This window comes from Mobula hypostoma, chromosome X2, assembly GCF_963921235.1.
Source record: "Mobula hypostoma chromosome X2, sMobHyp1.1, whole genome shotgun sequence".
NCBI classification, from domain to species: domain Eukaryota; kingdom Metazoa; phylum Chordata; class Chondrichthyes; order Myliobatiformes; family Myliobatidae; genus Mobula; species Mobula hypostoma.
In genome coordinates this window covers 47,489,400-47,504,275 of record NC_086129.1, presented here as the reverse complement: position 1 = coordinate 47,504,275, position 14,876 = coordinate 47,489,400, and positions in this window count along the sequence as shown.

Genomic DNA, 14,876 nt, shown 5'->3' with positions numbered 1-14,876 from the left:
GGAGAGGAGTGTGTCAGTGTGGGTATGAGGTGTGGAGTGTCAGTGTGAAGTGACAGTGAATGGGGGATGAAGGGGGTGGTGAGGGACTGTGGAGAGGAGTGTGTCAGTGTGGGTATGAGGTGTGGAGTGTCAGTGTACAGTGACAGTGAATGGGGGATGAAGGGGGTGGTGAGGGACTGTGGAGAGGAGTGTGTCAGTGTGGGTATGAGGTGTGGAGTGTCAGTGTACAGTGACAGTGAATGGGGGATGAAGGGGGTGGTGAGGGACTGTGGAGAGGAGTGTGTCAGTGTGGGTGTGAGGTGTGGAGTGTCAGTGTGAAGTGACAGTGAATGGGGGGATGAAGGGGGTGGTGAGGGACTGTGGAGAGGAGTGTGTCAGTGTGGGTGTGAGGTGTGGAGTGTCAGTGTGAAGTGACAGTGAATGGGGGATGAAGTGGGTGGTGAGGGACTGTGGAGAGGAGTGTGTCAGTGTGGGTATGAGTTGTGGAGTGTCAGTGTACAGTGACAGTGAATGGGTGATGAAGGGGGTGGTGAGGGACTGTGGAGAGGAGTGTGTCAGTGTGTGTATGAGGTGTGGAGTGTCAGTGTGAAGTGACAGTGAATGGGGGGATGAAGGGGGTGGTGAGGGACTGTGGAGAGGAGTGTGTCAGTGTGGGTATGAGGTGTGGAGTGTCAGTGTAAAGTGACAGTGAATGGGGGGATGAAGGGGGTGGTGAGGGACTGTGGAGAGGAGTGTGTCAGTGTGGGTGTGAGGTGTGGAGTGTCAGTGTAAAGTGACAGTGAATGGGGATGAAGGGGGTGGTGAGAGACTGTGGAGAGGAGTGTGTCAGTGTGGATATGAGGTGTGGAGTGTCAGTATAAAGTGACAGTGAATGGGGATGAAGGGGGTGGTGAGGGACTGTGGAGAGGAGTGTGTCAGTGTGGGTATGAGGTGTGGAGTGTCAGTGTAAAGTGACAGTGAATGGGGGATGAAAGGGGTGGTGACAGACTGTGGAGAGGAGTGTGTCAGTGTGGGTATGAGGTGTGGAGTGTCAGTGTGAAGTGACAGTGAATGGGGGATGAAGGGGGTGGTGAGGGACTGTGGAGAGGAGTGTGTCAGTGTGGGTATGAGGTGTGGAGTGTCAGTGTACAGTGACAGTGAATGGGGGATGAAGGGGGTGGTGAGGGACTGTGGAGAGGAGTGTGTCAGTGTGGGTATGAGGTGTGGAGTGTCAGTGTACAGTGACAGTGAATGGGGGATGAAGGGGGTGGTGAGGGACTGTGGAGAGGAGTGTGTCAGTGTGGGTGTGAGGTGTGGAGTGTCAGTGTGAAGTGACAGTGAATGGGGGGATGAAGGGGGTGGTGAGGGACTGTGGAGAGGAGTGTGTCAGTGTGGGTATGAGGTGTGGAGTGTCAGTGTGAAGTGACAGTGAATGGGGGATGAAGGGGGTGGTGAGGGACTGTGGAGAGGAGTGTGTCAGTGTGGGTATGAGGTGTGGAGTGTCAGTGTACAGTGACAGTGAATGGGGGTGAAGGGGTTGGTGAGGGACTGTGGAGAGGAGTGTGTCAGTGTGTGTATGTGGTGTGGAGTGTCAGTGTAAAGTGACAGTGAATGGGGGATGAAGGGGGTGGTGAGGGACTGTGGAGAGGAGTGTGTCAGTGTGGGTATGAGGTGTGGAGTGTCAGTGTAAAGTGACAGTGAATGGGGGATGAAGGGGGTGGTGAGGGACTGTGGAGAGGAGTGTGGCAGTGTGGGTATGTGGTGTGGAGTGTCAGTGTAAAGTGACAGTGAATGGGGGATGAAGGGGGTGGTGAGGGACTGTGGAGAGGAGTGTGTCAGTGTGGGTATGAGGTGTGGAGTGTCAGTGTAAAGTGACAGTGAATGGGGGATGAAGGGGGTGGTGAGGGACTGTGGAGAGGAGTGTGTCAGTGTGGGTATGAGGTGTGGAGTGTCAGTGTGAAGTGACAGTGAATGGGGTGATGAAGGGGGTGGTGAGGGACTGTGGAGAGGAGTGTGTCAGTGTGGGTATGAGGTGTGGAGTGTCAGTGTAAAGTGACAGTGAATGGGGGGATGAAGGGGTGGTGAGGGACTGTGGAGAGGAGTGTGTCAGTGTGGGTATGAGGTGTGGAGTGTCAGTGTACAGTGACAGTGAATGGGGGGATGAAGGGGGTGGTGAGGGACTGTGGAGAGGAGTGTGTCAGTGTGGGTATGAGGTGTGGAGTGTCAGTGTACAGTGACAGTGAATGGGGGGATGAAGGGGGTGGTGAGGGACTGTGGAGAGGAGTGTGTCAGTGTGGGTATGAGGTGTGGAGTGTCAGTGTAAAGTGACAGTGAATGGGGGGATGAAGGGGGTGGTGAGGGACTGTGGAGAGGAGTGTGTCAGTGTGGGTATGAGGTGTGGAGTGTCAGTGTACAGTGACAGTGAATGGGTGATGAAGGGGGTGGTGAGGGACTGTGGAGAGGAGTGTGTCAGTGTGGGTATGAGGTGTGGAGTGTCAGTGTACAGTGACAGTGAATGGGGGGATGAAGGGGGTGGTGAGGGACTGTGGAGAGGAGTGTGTCAGTGTGGGTATGAGGTGTGGAGTGTCAGTGTACAGTGACAGTGAATGGGGGATGAAGGGTGTGGTGAGGGACTGTGGAGAGGAGTGTGTCAGTGTGGGTATGAGGTGTGGAGTGTCAGTGTACAGTGACAGTGAATGGGGGGGATGAAGGGGGTGGTGAGGGACTGTGGAGAGGAGTGTGTCAGTGTGGGTATGAGGTGTGGAGTGTCAGTGTACAGTGACAGTGAATGGGGGATGAAGGGGGTGGTGAGGGACTGTGGAGAGGAGTGTGTCAGTGTGGGTATGAGGTGTGGAGTGTCAGTGTACAGTGACAGTGAATGGGGGGATGAAGGGGGTGGTGAGGGACTGTGGAGAGGAGTGTGTCAGTGTGGGTATGAGGTGTGGAGTGTCCGTGTACAGTGACAGTGAATGGGGGGTGAAGTGGGTGGTGAGGGACTGTGGAGAGGAGTGTGTCAGTGTGGGTATGAGGTGTGGAGTGTCAGTGTGAAGTGACAGTGAATGGGGGGATGAAGGGGGTGGTGAGGGACTGTGGAGAGGAGTGTGTCAGTGTGGGTGTGAGGTGTGGAGTGTCAGTGTGAAGTGACAGTGAATGGGGGATGAAGGGGGTGGTGAGGGACTGTGGAGAGGAGTGTGTCAGTGTGGGTATGAGGTGTGGAGTGTCAGTGTGGAGTGACAGTGAATGGGGGGATGAAGGGGGTGGTGAGGGACTGTGGAGAGGAGTGTGTCAGTGTGGGTATGAGGTGTGGAGTGTCAGTGTACAGTGACAGTGAATGGGGGATGAAGGGGGTGGTGAGGGACTGTGGAGAGGAGTGTGTCAGTGTGGGTATGAGCTGTGGAGTGTCAGTGTAAAGTAACAGTGAATGGTGGGACGAAGGGGGTGGTGAGGGACTGTGGAGAGGAGTGTGTCAGTGTGGGTATGAGGTGTGGAGTGTCAGTGTACAGTGACAGTGAATGGGGGATGAAGGGGGTGGTGAGGGACTGTGGAGAGGAGTGTGTCAGTGTGGGTATGAGGTGTGGAGTGACAGTGTGAAGTGACAGTGAATGGGGGGTGAAGGGGGTGGTGAGGGACTGTGGAGAGGAGTGTGTCAGTGTGGGTATGAGGTGTGGAGTGTCAGTGTAAAGTGACAGTGAATGGGGGGATGAAGGGGGTGGTGAGGGACTGTGGAGAGGAGTGTGTCAGTGTGGGTGTGAGGTGTAGAGTGTCAGTGTACAGTGACAGTGAATGGGGGGGATGAAGTGGGTGGTGAGGGACTGTGGGGAGGAGTGTGTCAGTGTGGGTGTGAGGTGTGGAGTGTCAGTGTAAAGTGACAGTGAATGGGGGGATGAAGGGGGTGGTGACGGACTGTGGAGAGGAGTGTGTCAGTGTGGGTATGAGGTGTGGAGTGTCAGTGTACAGTGACAGTGAATGGGGTGATGAAGGGGGTGGTGAGGGACTGTGGAGAGGAGTGTGTTAGTGTGGATATGAGGTGTGGAGTGTCAGTGTACAGTGACAGTGAATGGGGGATGAAGGGGTGGTGAGGGACTGTGGAGAGGAGTGTGTCAGTGTGGGTGTGAGGTGTGGAGTGTCAGTGTGAAGTGACAGTGAATGGAGGATGAAGGGGGTGGTGAGGGACTGTGGAGAGGAGTGTGTCAGTGTGGGTATGAGGTGTGGAGTGTCAGTGTACAGTGACAGTGAATGGGGGGATGAAGGGGGTGGTGAGGGACTGTGGAGAGGAGTGTGTCAGTGTGGGTATGAGGTGTGGAGTGTCAGTGTAAAGTGACAGTGAATGGGGGATGAAGGGGGTGGTGAGGGACTGTGGAGAGGAGTGTGTCAGTGTGGGTATGAGGTGTGGAGTGTCAGTGTAAAGTGACAGTGAATGGGGGATGAAGGGGGTGGTGAGGGACTGTGGAGAGGAGTGTGTCAGTGTGGGTATGAGGTGTGGAGTGTCAGTGTACAGTGACAGTGAATGGGGGATGAAGGGGGTGGTGAGGGACTGTGGAGTGGAGTGTGTCAGTGTGGGTATGAGGTGTGGAGTGTCAGTGTAAAGTGACAGTGAATGGGGGGATGAAGGGGGTGGTGAGGGACTGTGGAGAGGAGTGTGTCAGTGTGGGTATGAGGTGTGGAGTGTCAGTGTAAAGTGACAGTGAATGGGGGATGAAGGGGGTGGTGAGGGACTGTGGAGAGGAGTGTGTCAGTGTGGGTATGAGGTGTGGAGTGTCAGTGTAAAGTGACAGTGAATGGGGGGATGAAGGGGGTGGTGAGGGACTGTGGAGAGGAGTGTGTCAGTGTGGGTATGAGGTGTGGAGTGTCAGTGTACAGTGACACTGAATGGGGGGATGAAGGGGGTGGTGAGGGACTGTGGAGAGGAGTGTGTCATTGTGGGTATGAGGTGTGGAGTATCAGTGTACAGTGACAGTGAATGGGGGTGAAGGGGTTGGTGAGGGACTGTGGAGAGGAGTGTGTCAGTGTGGGTATGAGGTGTGGAGTGTCATTGTAAAGTGACAGTGAATGGGGGATGAAGGGGGTGGTGAGGGACTGTGGAGAGGAGTGTGTCAGTGTGGGTGTGAGGTGTGGAGTGTCAGTGTACAGTGACAGTGAATGGGGGATGAAGGGGGTGGTGAGGGACTGTGGAGAGGAGTGTGTCAGTGTGGGTATGAGGTGTGGAGTGTCAGTGTAAAGTGACAGTGAATGGGGGGATGAAGGGGGTGGTGAGGGACTGTGGAGAGGAGTGTGTCAGTGTGTGTATGAGGTGTGGAGTGTCAGTGTAAAGTGACAGTGTATGGGGGATGAAGGGGGTGGTGAGGGACTGTGGAGAGGAGTGTGTCAGTGTCGGTGTGAGGTGTGGAGTGTCAGTGTAAAGTGACAGTGTATGGGGGGTGAAGGGTTCTGAGGGACTGTGGAGAGGAGTGTGTCAGTGTCGGTGTGAGGTGTGGAGTGTCAGTGTAAAGTGACAGTGTATGGGGGGTGAAGGGTTCTGAGGGACTGTGGAGAGGAGTGTGTCAGTGTCGGTGTGAGGTGTGGAGTGTCAGTGTAAAGTGACAGTGTATGGGGGGTGAAGGGGGTGGTGAGGGACTGTGGAGAGGAGTGTGTCAGTGTGGGTATGAGGTGTGGAGTGTCAGTGTGAAGTGACAGTGAATGGGGGATGAAGGGGGTGGTGAGGGACTGTGGAGAGGAGTGTGTCAGTGTGGGTATGAGGTGTGGAGTGTCAGTGTGAAGTGACAGTGAATGGGGGATGAAGGGGGTGGTGAGGGACTGTGGAGAGGAGTGTGTCAGTGTGGGTATGAGGTGTGGAGTGTCAGTGTACAGTGACAGTGAATGGGGGGATGAAGGGGGTGGTGAGGGACTGTGGAGAGGAGTGTGTCAGTGTGGGTATGAGGTGTGGAGTGTCAGTGTAAAGTGACAGTGAATGGGGGATGAAGGGGGTGGTGAGGGACTGTGGAGAGGAGTGTGTCAGTGTGGGTAGGAGGTGTGGAGTGTCAGTGTACAGTGACAGTGAATGGGTGATGAAGGGGGTGGTGAGGGACTGTGGAGAGGAGTGTGTCAGTGTGGGTATGAGGTGTGGAGTGTCAGTGTAAAGTGACAGTGAATGGGGGGATGAAAGGGGTGGTGAGGGACTGTGGAGAGGAGTGTGTCAGTGTGGGTATGAGGTGTGGAGTGTCAGTGTGAAGTGACAGTGAATGGGGGATGAAGAGGGTGGTGAGGGACTGTGGAGAGGAGTGTGTCAGTGTGGGTATGAGGTGTGGAGTGTCAGTGTACAGTGACAGTGAATGGGGATGAAGGGGGTGGTGAGGGACTGTGGAGAGGAGTGTGTCAGTGTGGGTGTGAGGTGTGGAGTGTCAGTGTACAGTGACAGTGAATGGGGGATGAAAGGGGTGGTGACAGACTGTGGAGAGGAGTGTGTCAGTGTGGGTATGAGGTGTGGAGTGTCAGTGTAAAGTGACAGTGAATGGGGAGATGAAGGGGGTGGTGAGGGACTGTGGAGAGGAGTGTGTCAGTGTGGGTATGAGGTGTGGAGTGTCAGTGTAAAGTGACAGTGAATGGGGAGATGAAGGGGGTGGTGAGGGACTGTGGAGAGGAGTGTGTCAGTGTGGGTATGAGGTGTGGAGTGTCAGTGTGAAGTGACAGTGAATGGGGGGATGAAGTGGGTGGTGAGGGACTGTGGAGAGGAGTGTGTCAGTGTGGATATGAGGTGTGGAGTGTCAGTATAAAGTGACAGTGAATGGGGATGAAGGGGGTGGTGAGGGACTGTGGAGAGGAGTGTGTCAGTGTGGGTAGGAGGTGTGGAGTGTCAGTGTAAAGTGACAGTGAATGGGGGATGAAGGGGGTGGTGAGGGACTGTGGAGAGGAGTGTGTCAGTGTGGGTATGAGGTGTGGAGTGTCAGTGTGAAGTGACAGTGAATGGGGGGATGAAGGGGGTGGTGAGGGACTGTGGAGAGGAGTGTGTCAGTGTGGGTATGAGGTGTGGAGTGTCAGTGTACAGTGACAGTGAATGGGGGGTGAAGGGGGTGGTGAGGGACTGTGGAGAGGAGTGTGTCAGTGTGGGTATGAGGTGTGGAGTGTCAGTGTGAAGTGACAGTGAATGGGGGATGAAGAGGGTGGTGAGGGACTGTGGAGAGGAGTGTGTCAGTGTGGGTATGAGGTGTGGAGTGTCAGTGTAAAGTGACAGTGAATGGGGGGATGAAGGGGGTGGTGAGGGACTGTGGAGAGGAGTGTGTCAGTGTGGGTATGAGGTGTGGAGTGTCAGTGTACAGTGACAGTGAATGGGGGGATGAAGGGGGTGGTGAGGGACTGTGGAGAGGAGTGTGTCAGTGTGGGTATGAGGTGTGGAGTGTCAGTGTACAGTGACAGTGAATGGGGGATGAAGGGTGTGGTGAGGGACTGTGGAGAGGAGTGTGTCAGTGTGGGTATGAGGTGTGGAGTGTCAGTGTACAGTGACAGTGAATGGGGGGATGAAGGGGGTGGTGAGGGACTGTGGAGAGGAGTGTGTCAGTGTTGGTATGAGGTGTGGAGTGTCAGTGTAAAGTTACAGTGAATGGGGGGATGAAGGGGGTGGTGAGGGACTGTGGAGAGGAGTGTGTCATTGTGGGTATGAGGTGTGGAGTGTCAGTGTAAAGTGACAGTGAATGGGGGGGATGAAGGGGGTGGTGAGGGACTGTGGAGAGGAGTGTGTCAGTGTGGGTGTGAGGTGTGGAGTGTCAGTGCACAGTGACAGTGAATGGGGGGATGAAGGGGGTGGTGAGGGACTGTGGAGAGGAGTGTGTCAGTGTGGGTATGAGGTGTGGAGTGTCAGTGTACAGTGACAGTGAATGGGGGATGAAGGGGGTGGTGAGGGACTGTGGAGAGGAGTGTGTCAGTGTGGGTATGAGGTGTGGAGTGTCAGTGTACAGTGACAGTGAATGGGGGGATGAAGGGGGTGGTGAGGGACTGTGGAGAGGAGTGTGTCAGTGTGGGTATGAGGTGTGGAGTGTCAGTGTGAAGTGACAGTGAATGGGGGGATGAAGGGGGTGGTGAGGGACTGTGGAGAGGAGTGTGTCAGTGTGGGTATGAGGTGTGGAGTGTCAGTGTACAGTGACAGTGAATGGGGGATGAAGGGGGTGGTGAGGGACTGTGGAGGGGAGTGTGTCAGTGTGGGTATGAGGTGTGGAGTGTCAGTGTAAAGTGACAGTGAATGGGGGATGAAGGGGGTGGTGAGGGACTGTGGAGAGGAGTGTGTCAGTGTGGGTATGAGGTGTGGAGTGTCAGTGTACAGTGACAGTGAATGGGGGGATGAAGGGGGTGGTGAGGGACTGTGGAGAGGAGTGTGTCAGTGTGGGTGTGAGGTGTGGAGTGTCAGTGTAAAGTGACAGTGAATGGGGGATGATGGGGGTGGTGAGGGACTGTGGAGTGTGTCAGTGTGGGTATGAGGTGTGGAGTGTCAGTGTACAGTGACAGTGAATGGGGGGATGAATGGGGTGGTGAGGGACTGTGGAGAGGAGTGTGTCAGTGTGGGTATGAGGTGTGCAGTGTCAGTGTGAAGTGACAGTGAATGGGGGGTGAAGGGGGTGGTGAGGGACTGTGGAGAGGAGTGTGTCAGTGTGGGTATGAGGTGTGGAGTGTCAGTGTGAAGTGACAGTGAATGGGGGGATGAAGGGGGTGGTGAGGGACTGTGGAGAGGAGTGTGTCAGTGTGGGTATGAGGTGTGGAGTGTCAGTGTGAAGTGACAGTGAATGGGGGATGAAGGGGGTGGTGAGGGACTGTGGAGAGGAGTGTGTCTGTGTGGGTACGACGTGTGGAGTGTCAGTGTATAGTGACAGTGAATGGGGGATGAAGCGGGTGGTGAGGGACTGTGGAGAGGAGTGTGTCAGTGTGGGTATGAGGTGTGGAGTGTCAGTGTGAAGTGACAGTGAATGGGGGATGAAGGGGGTGGTGACAGACTGTGGAGAGGAGTGTGTCAGTGTGGGTATGAGGTGTGGAGTGTCAGTGTGAAGTGACAGTGAATGGGGGGATGAAGGGGGTGGTGAGGGACTGTGGAGAGGAGTGTGTCAGTGTGTGTATGAGGTGTGGAGTGTCAGTGTGAAGTGACAGTGAATGGGGGGATGAAGGGGGTGGTGAGGGACTGTGGAGAGGAGTGTGTCAGTGTGGGTATGAGGTGTGGAGTGTCAGTGTGAAGTGACACTGAATGGGGGATGAAGGGGGTGGTGAGGGACTGTGGAGAGGAGTGTGTCAGTGTGGGTATGAGGTGTGGAGTGTCAGTGTACAGTGACAGTGAATGGGGGATGAAGGGGGTGGTGAGGGACTGTGGAGAGGAGTGTGTCAGTGTGGGTATGAGGTGTGGAGTGTCAGTGTACAGTGACAGTGAATGGGGGGATGAAGGGGGTGGTGAGGGACTGTGGAGAGGAGTGTGTCAGTGTGGGTATGAGTTGTGGAGTGTCAGTGTGAAGTGACAGTGAATGGGGATGAAGGGGGTGGTGAGGGACTGTGGAGAGGAGTGTGTCAGTGTGGGTATGAGGTGTGGAGTGTCAGTGTACAGTGACAGTGAATGGGGATGAAGGGGGTGGTGAGGGACTGTGGAGAGGAGTGTGTCAGTGTGGGTGTGAGGTGTGGAGTGTCAGTGTACAGTGACAGTGAATGGGGGGATGAAGGGGGTGGTGAGGGACTGTGGAGAGGAGTGTGTCAGTGTGGGTATGAGGTGTGGAGTGTCAGTGTACAGTGACAGTGAATGGGTGATGAAGGGGGTGGTGAGGGACTGTGGAGAGGAGTGTGTCAGTGTGGGTATGAGGTGTGGAGTGTCAGTGTGGAGTGACAGTGAATGGGGGTATGAAGGGGGTGGTGAAGGACTGTGGAGAGGAGTGTGTCAGTGTGGGTATGAGGTGTGGAGTGTCAGTGTACAGTGACAGTGAATGGGGGGATGAAGTGGGTGGTGAGGGACTGTGGAGAGGAGTGTGTCAGTGTGGGTGTGAGGTGTGGAGTGTCAGTGTACAGTGACAGTGAATGGGGGTGAAGGGGGTGGTGAGGGACTGTGGAGGGGAGTGTGTCAGTGTGGGTATGAGGTGTGGAGTGTCAGTGTAAAGTGACAGTGAATAGGGATGAAGAGGGTGCTGAGGGACTGTGGAGAGGAGTGTGTCAGTGTGGGTATGAGGTGTGGAGTGTCAGTGTGAAGTGACAGTGAATGGGGGATGAAGGGGGTGGTGACGGACTGTGGAGAGGAGTGTGTCAGTGTGGGTATGAGGTGTGGAGTGTCAGTGTGAAGTGACAGTGAATGGGGGATGAAGGGGGTGGTGACGGACTGTGGAGAGGAGTGTGTCAGTGTGGGTATGAGGTGTGGAGTGTCAGTGTACAGTGACAGTGAATGGGGGGATGAAGGGGGTGGTGAGGGACTGTGGAGAGGAGTGTGTCAGTGTAGGTATGAGGTGTGGAGTGTCAGTGTGAAGTGACAGTGAATGGGGATGAAGGGGGTGGTGAGGGACTGTGGAGAGGAGTGTGTCAGTGTGGGTATGAGGTGTGGAGTGTCAGTGTGAAGTGACAGTGAATGGTGGGATGAAGGGGGTGGTGAGGGACTGTGGAGAGGAGTGTGTCAGTGTGGGTATGAGGTGTTGAGTGTCAGTATGGAGTGACAGTGAATGGGGGGATGAAGGGGGTGGTGAGGGACTGTGGAGAGGAGTGTGTCAGTGTGGGTATGAGCTGTGGAGTGTCAGTGTGGAGTGACAGTGAATGGGGGGATGAAGTGGGTGGTGAGGGACTGTGGAGAGGAGTGTGTCAGTGTGGGTATGAGGTGTGGAGGGTCAGTGTACAGTGACAGTGAATGGGGGATGAAAGGGGTGGTGAGGGACTGTGGAGAGGAGTGTGTCAGTGTGGGTATGAGGTGTGGAGTGTCAGTGTAAAGTGACAGTGAATGGGGGGATGAAGGGGGTGGTGAGGGACTGTGGAGAGGAGTGTGTCAGTGTGGGTATGAGGTGTGGAGTGTCAGTCTGAAGTGACAGTCAATGGGGTGATGAAGGGGGTGGTGAGGGACTGTGGAGAGGAGTGTGTCAGTGTGGGTATGAGGTGTGGAGTGTCAGTGTGAAGTGACAGTGAATGGGGGATGAAGGGGGTGGTGAGGGACTGTGGAGAGGAGTGTGTCAGTGTGGGTATGAGGTGTGGAGTGTCAGTCTGAAGTGACAGTCAATGGGGTGATGAAGGGGGTGGTGAGGGACTGTGGAGAGGAGTGTGTCAGTGTGGGTATGAGGTGTGGAGTGTCAGTGTGAAGTGACAGTGAATGGGGGGATGAAGGGGGTGGTGAGGGACTGTGGAGAGGAGTGTGTCAGTGTGGGTATGAGGTGTGGAGTGTCAGTGTAAAGTGACAGTGAATGGGGATGAAGGGGGTGGTGAGGGACTGTGGAGAGGAGTGTGTCAGTGTGGGTATGAGGTGTGGAGTGTCAGTATACAGTGACAGTGAATGGGGGATGAAGGGGGTGGTGAGGGACTGTGGAGAGGAGTGTGTCAGTGTGGGTGTGAGGTGTGGAGTGTCAGTGTTAAGTGACAGTGAATGGGGGGGATGAAGGGGGTGGTGAGGGACTGTGGAGAGGAGTGTGTCAGTGTGGGTATGAGGTGAGGAGTGTCAGTGTACAGTGACAGTGAATGGGGGGATGAAGGGGGTGGTGAGGGACTGTGGAGAGGAGTGTGTAAGTGTGGGTATGAGGTGTGGAGTGTCAGTGTACAGTGATAATGAATGGGGGGATGAAGGGGGTGGTGAGGGACTGTGGAGAGGAGTGTGTCAGTGTGGGTATGAGGTGAGGAGTGTCAGTGTACAGTGACAGTGAATGGGGGGATGAAGGGGGTGGTGAGGGACTGTGGAGAGGAGTGTGTCAGTGTGGGTATGAGGTGTGGAGTGTCAGTGTACAGTGATAATGAATGGGGGGATGAAGGGGGTGGTGAGGGACTGTGGAGAGGAGTGTGTCAGTGTGGGTATGAGGTGTGGAGTGTCAGTGTACAGTGACAGTGAATGGGGGGATGAAGGGGGTGGTGAGGGACTGTGGAGAGGAGTGTGTCAGTGTGGGTATGAGGTGTGGAGTGTCAGTGTACAGTGACAGTGAATGGGGGATGAAGGGGGTGGTGAGGGACTGTGGAGAGGAGTGTGTCAGTGTGGGTATGAGGTGTGGAGTGTCAGTGTGGAGTGACAGTGAATGGGGGGATGAAGGGGGTGGTGAGGGACTGTGGAGAGGAGTGTGTCAGTGTGGGTATGAGGTGTGGAGTGACAGTGTGGAGTGACAGTGAATGGGGATGAAGGGGGTGGTGAGGGACTGTGGAGAGGAGTGTGTCAGTGTGGGTATGAGGTGTGGAGTGTCAGTGTACAGTGACAGTGAATGGGGGATGAAGGGGGTGGTGAGGGACTGTGGAGAGGAGTGTGTCAGTGTGGGTATGAGGTGTGGAGTGTCAGTGTACAGTGACAGTGAATGGGGGATGAAGGGGGTGGTGAGGGACTGTGGAGAGGAGTGTGTCAGTGTGGGTGTGAGGTGTGGAGTGTCAGTGTACAGTGATAATGAATGGGGGGATGAAGGGGGTGGTGAGGGACTGTGGAGAGGAGTGTGTCAGTGTGGGTATGAGGTGTGGAGTGTCAGTGTACAGTGACAGTGAATGGGGGATGAAGGGGGTGGTGAGGGACTGTGGAGAGGAGTGTGTCAGTGTGGGTATGAGGTGTGGAGTGTCAGTGTACAGTGATAATGAATGGGGGGATGAAGGGGGTGGTGAGGGACTGTGGAGAGGAGTGTGTCAGTGTGGGTATGAGGTGTGGAGTGTCAGTGTGAAGTGACAGTGAATGGGGGATGAAGGGGGTGGTGAGGGACTGTGGAGAGGAGTGTGTCAGTGTCGGTATGAGGTGTGGAGTGTCAGTGTGAAGTGACAGTGAATGGGGGGATGAAGGGGGTGGTGAGGGACTGTGGAGAGGAGTGTGTCAGTGTGGGTGTGAGGTGTGGAGTGTCAGTGTAGAGTGACAGTGAATGGGGGATGAAGGGGGTGGTGAAGGACTGTGGAGAGGAGTGTGTCAGTGTGGGTATGAGGTGTGGAGTGTCAGTGTACAGTGACAGTGAATGGGGGGATGAAGGGGGTGGTGAGGGACTGTGGAGAGGAGTGTGTCAGTGTGGGTATGAGGTGTGGAGTGTCAGTACAAAGTGACAGTGAATGGGGGTTGAAGGGGGTGGTGAGGGACTGTGGAGTGTGTCAGTGTGGGTATGAGGTGTGGAGTGTCAGTGTGAAGTGACAGTGAATGGGGGGTGAAGGGGGTGGTGAGGGACTGTGGAGAGGAGTGTGTCAGTGTGGGTATGAGGTGTGGAGTGTCAGTGTACAGTGACAGTGAATGGGGGATGAAGGGGGTGGTGACGGACTGTGGAGAGGAGTGTGTCAGTGTGGGTATGAGGTTTGGAGTGTCAGTGTACAGTGACAGTGAATGGGGGATGAAGGGGGTGGTGAGGGACTGTGGAGAGGAGTGTGTCAGTGTGGGTATGAGGTGTGGAGTGTCAGTGTACAGTGACAGTGAATGGGGGACGAAGGGGGTGGTGAGGGACTGTGGAGTGTGTCAGTGTGGGTATGAGGTGTGGAGTGTCAGTGTACAGTGACAGTGAATGGGGATGAAGGGGGTGGTGAGGGACTGTGGAGAGGAGTGTGTCAGTGTGGGTATGAGGTGTGGAGTGTCAGTGTACAGTGACAGTGAATGGGGGATGAAGGGGGTGGTGAGGGACTGTGGAGAGGAGTGTGTCAGTGTGGGTATGAGGTGTGGAGTGTCAGTGTAAAGTGACAGTGAATGGGGGATGAAGGGGGTGGTGAGGGACTGTGGAGATGAGTGTGTCAGTGTGGGTATGAGGTGTGGAGTGTCAGTGTGAAGTGACAGTGAATGGGGGATGAAGGGGGTGGTGAGGGACTGTGGAGAGGAGTGTGTCAGTGTAGGTGTGAGGTGTGGAGTGTCAGTGTAAAGTGACAGTGTATGGGGGGTGAAGGGTTCTGAGGGACTGTGGAGAGGAGTGTGTCAGTGTCGGTGTGAGGTGTGGAGTGTCAGTGTACAGTGACAGTGAATGGGGGATGAAGGGGGTGGTGAGGGACTGTGGAGAGGAGTGTGTCAGTGTGGGTATGAGGTGTGGAGTGTCAGTGTACAGTGACAGTGAATGGGGGATGAAGGGGGTGATGAGGGACTGTGGAGAGGAGTGTGTCAGTATGGGTATGAGGTGTGGAGTGTCAGTGTACAGTGACAGTGAATGGGGGGATGAAGGGGGTAGTGAGGGACTGTGGAGAGGAGTGTGTCAGTGTGGGTATGATGTGTGGAGTGTCAGTGTGGAGTGACAGTGAATGGGGGATGAAGGGGGTGGTGAGGGACTGTGGAGAGGAGTGTGTCAGTGTGGGTGTGAGGTGTGGAGTGTCAGTGTACAGTGACAGTGAATGGGGGGATGAAGGGGGTGGTGAGGGACTGTGGAGAGGAGTGTGTCAGTGTGGGTATGAGGTGTGGACTGTCAGTGTACAGTGACAGTGAATGGGGGATGAAGGGGGTGGTGAGGGACTGTGGAGAGGAGTGTGTCAGTGTGTGTATGAGGTATGGAGTGTCAGTGTGAAGTGACAGTGAATGGGGGGATGAAGGGGGTGGTGAGGGACTGTGGAGAGGAGTGTGTCAGTGTGGGTGTGAGGTGTGGAGTGTCAGTGTACAGTGACAGTGAATGGTGATGAAGTGGGTGGTGAGGGACTGTGGAGAGGAGTGTGTCAGTGTGGGTATGAGGTGTGGAGTGTCAGTGTACAGTGACAGTGAATGGGGGGATGAAGGGGGTGGTGAGGGACTGTGGAGAGGAGTGTGTCAGTGTGGGTATGAGGTGTGGAGTGTTAGTGTGAAGTGACAATGAATGGGGGGATGAAGGGGGTGG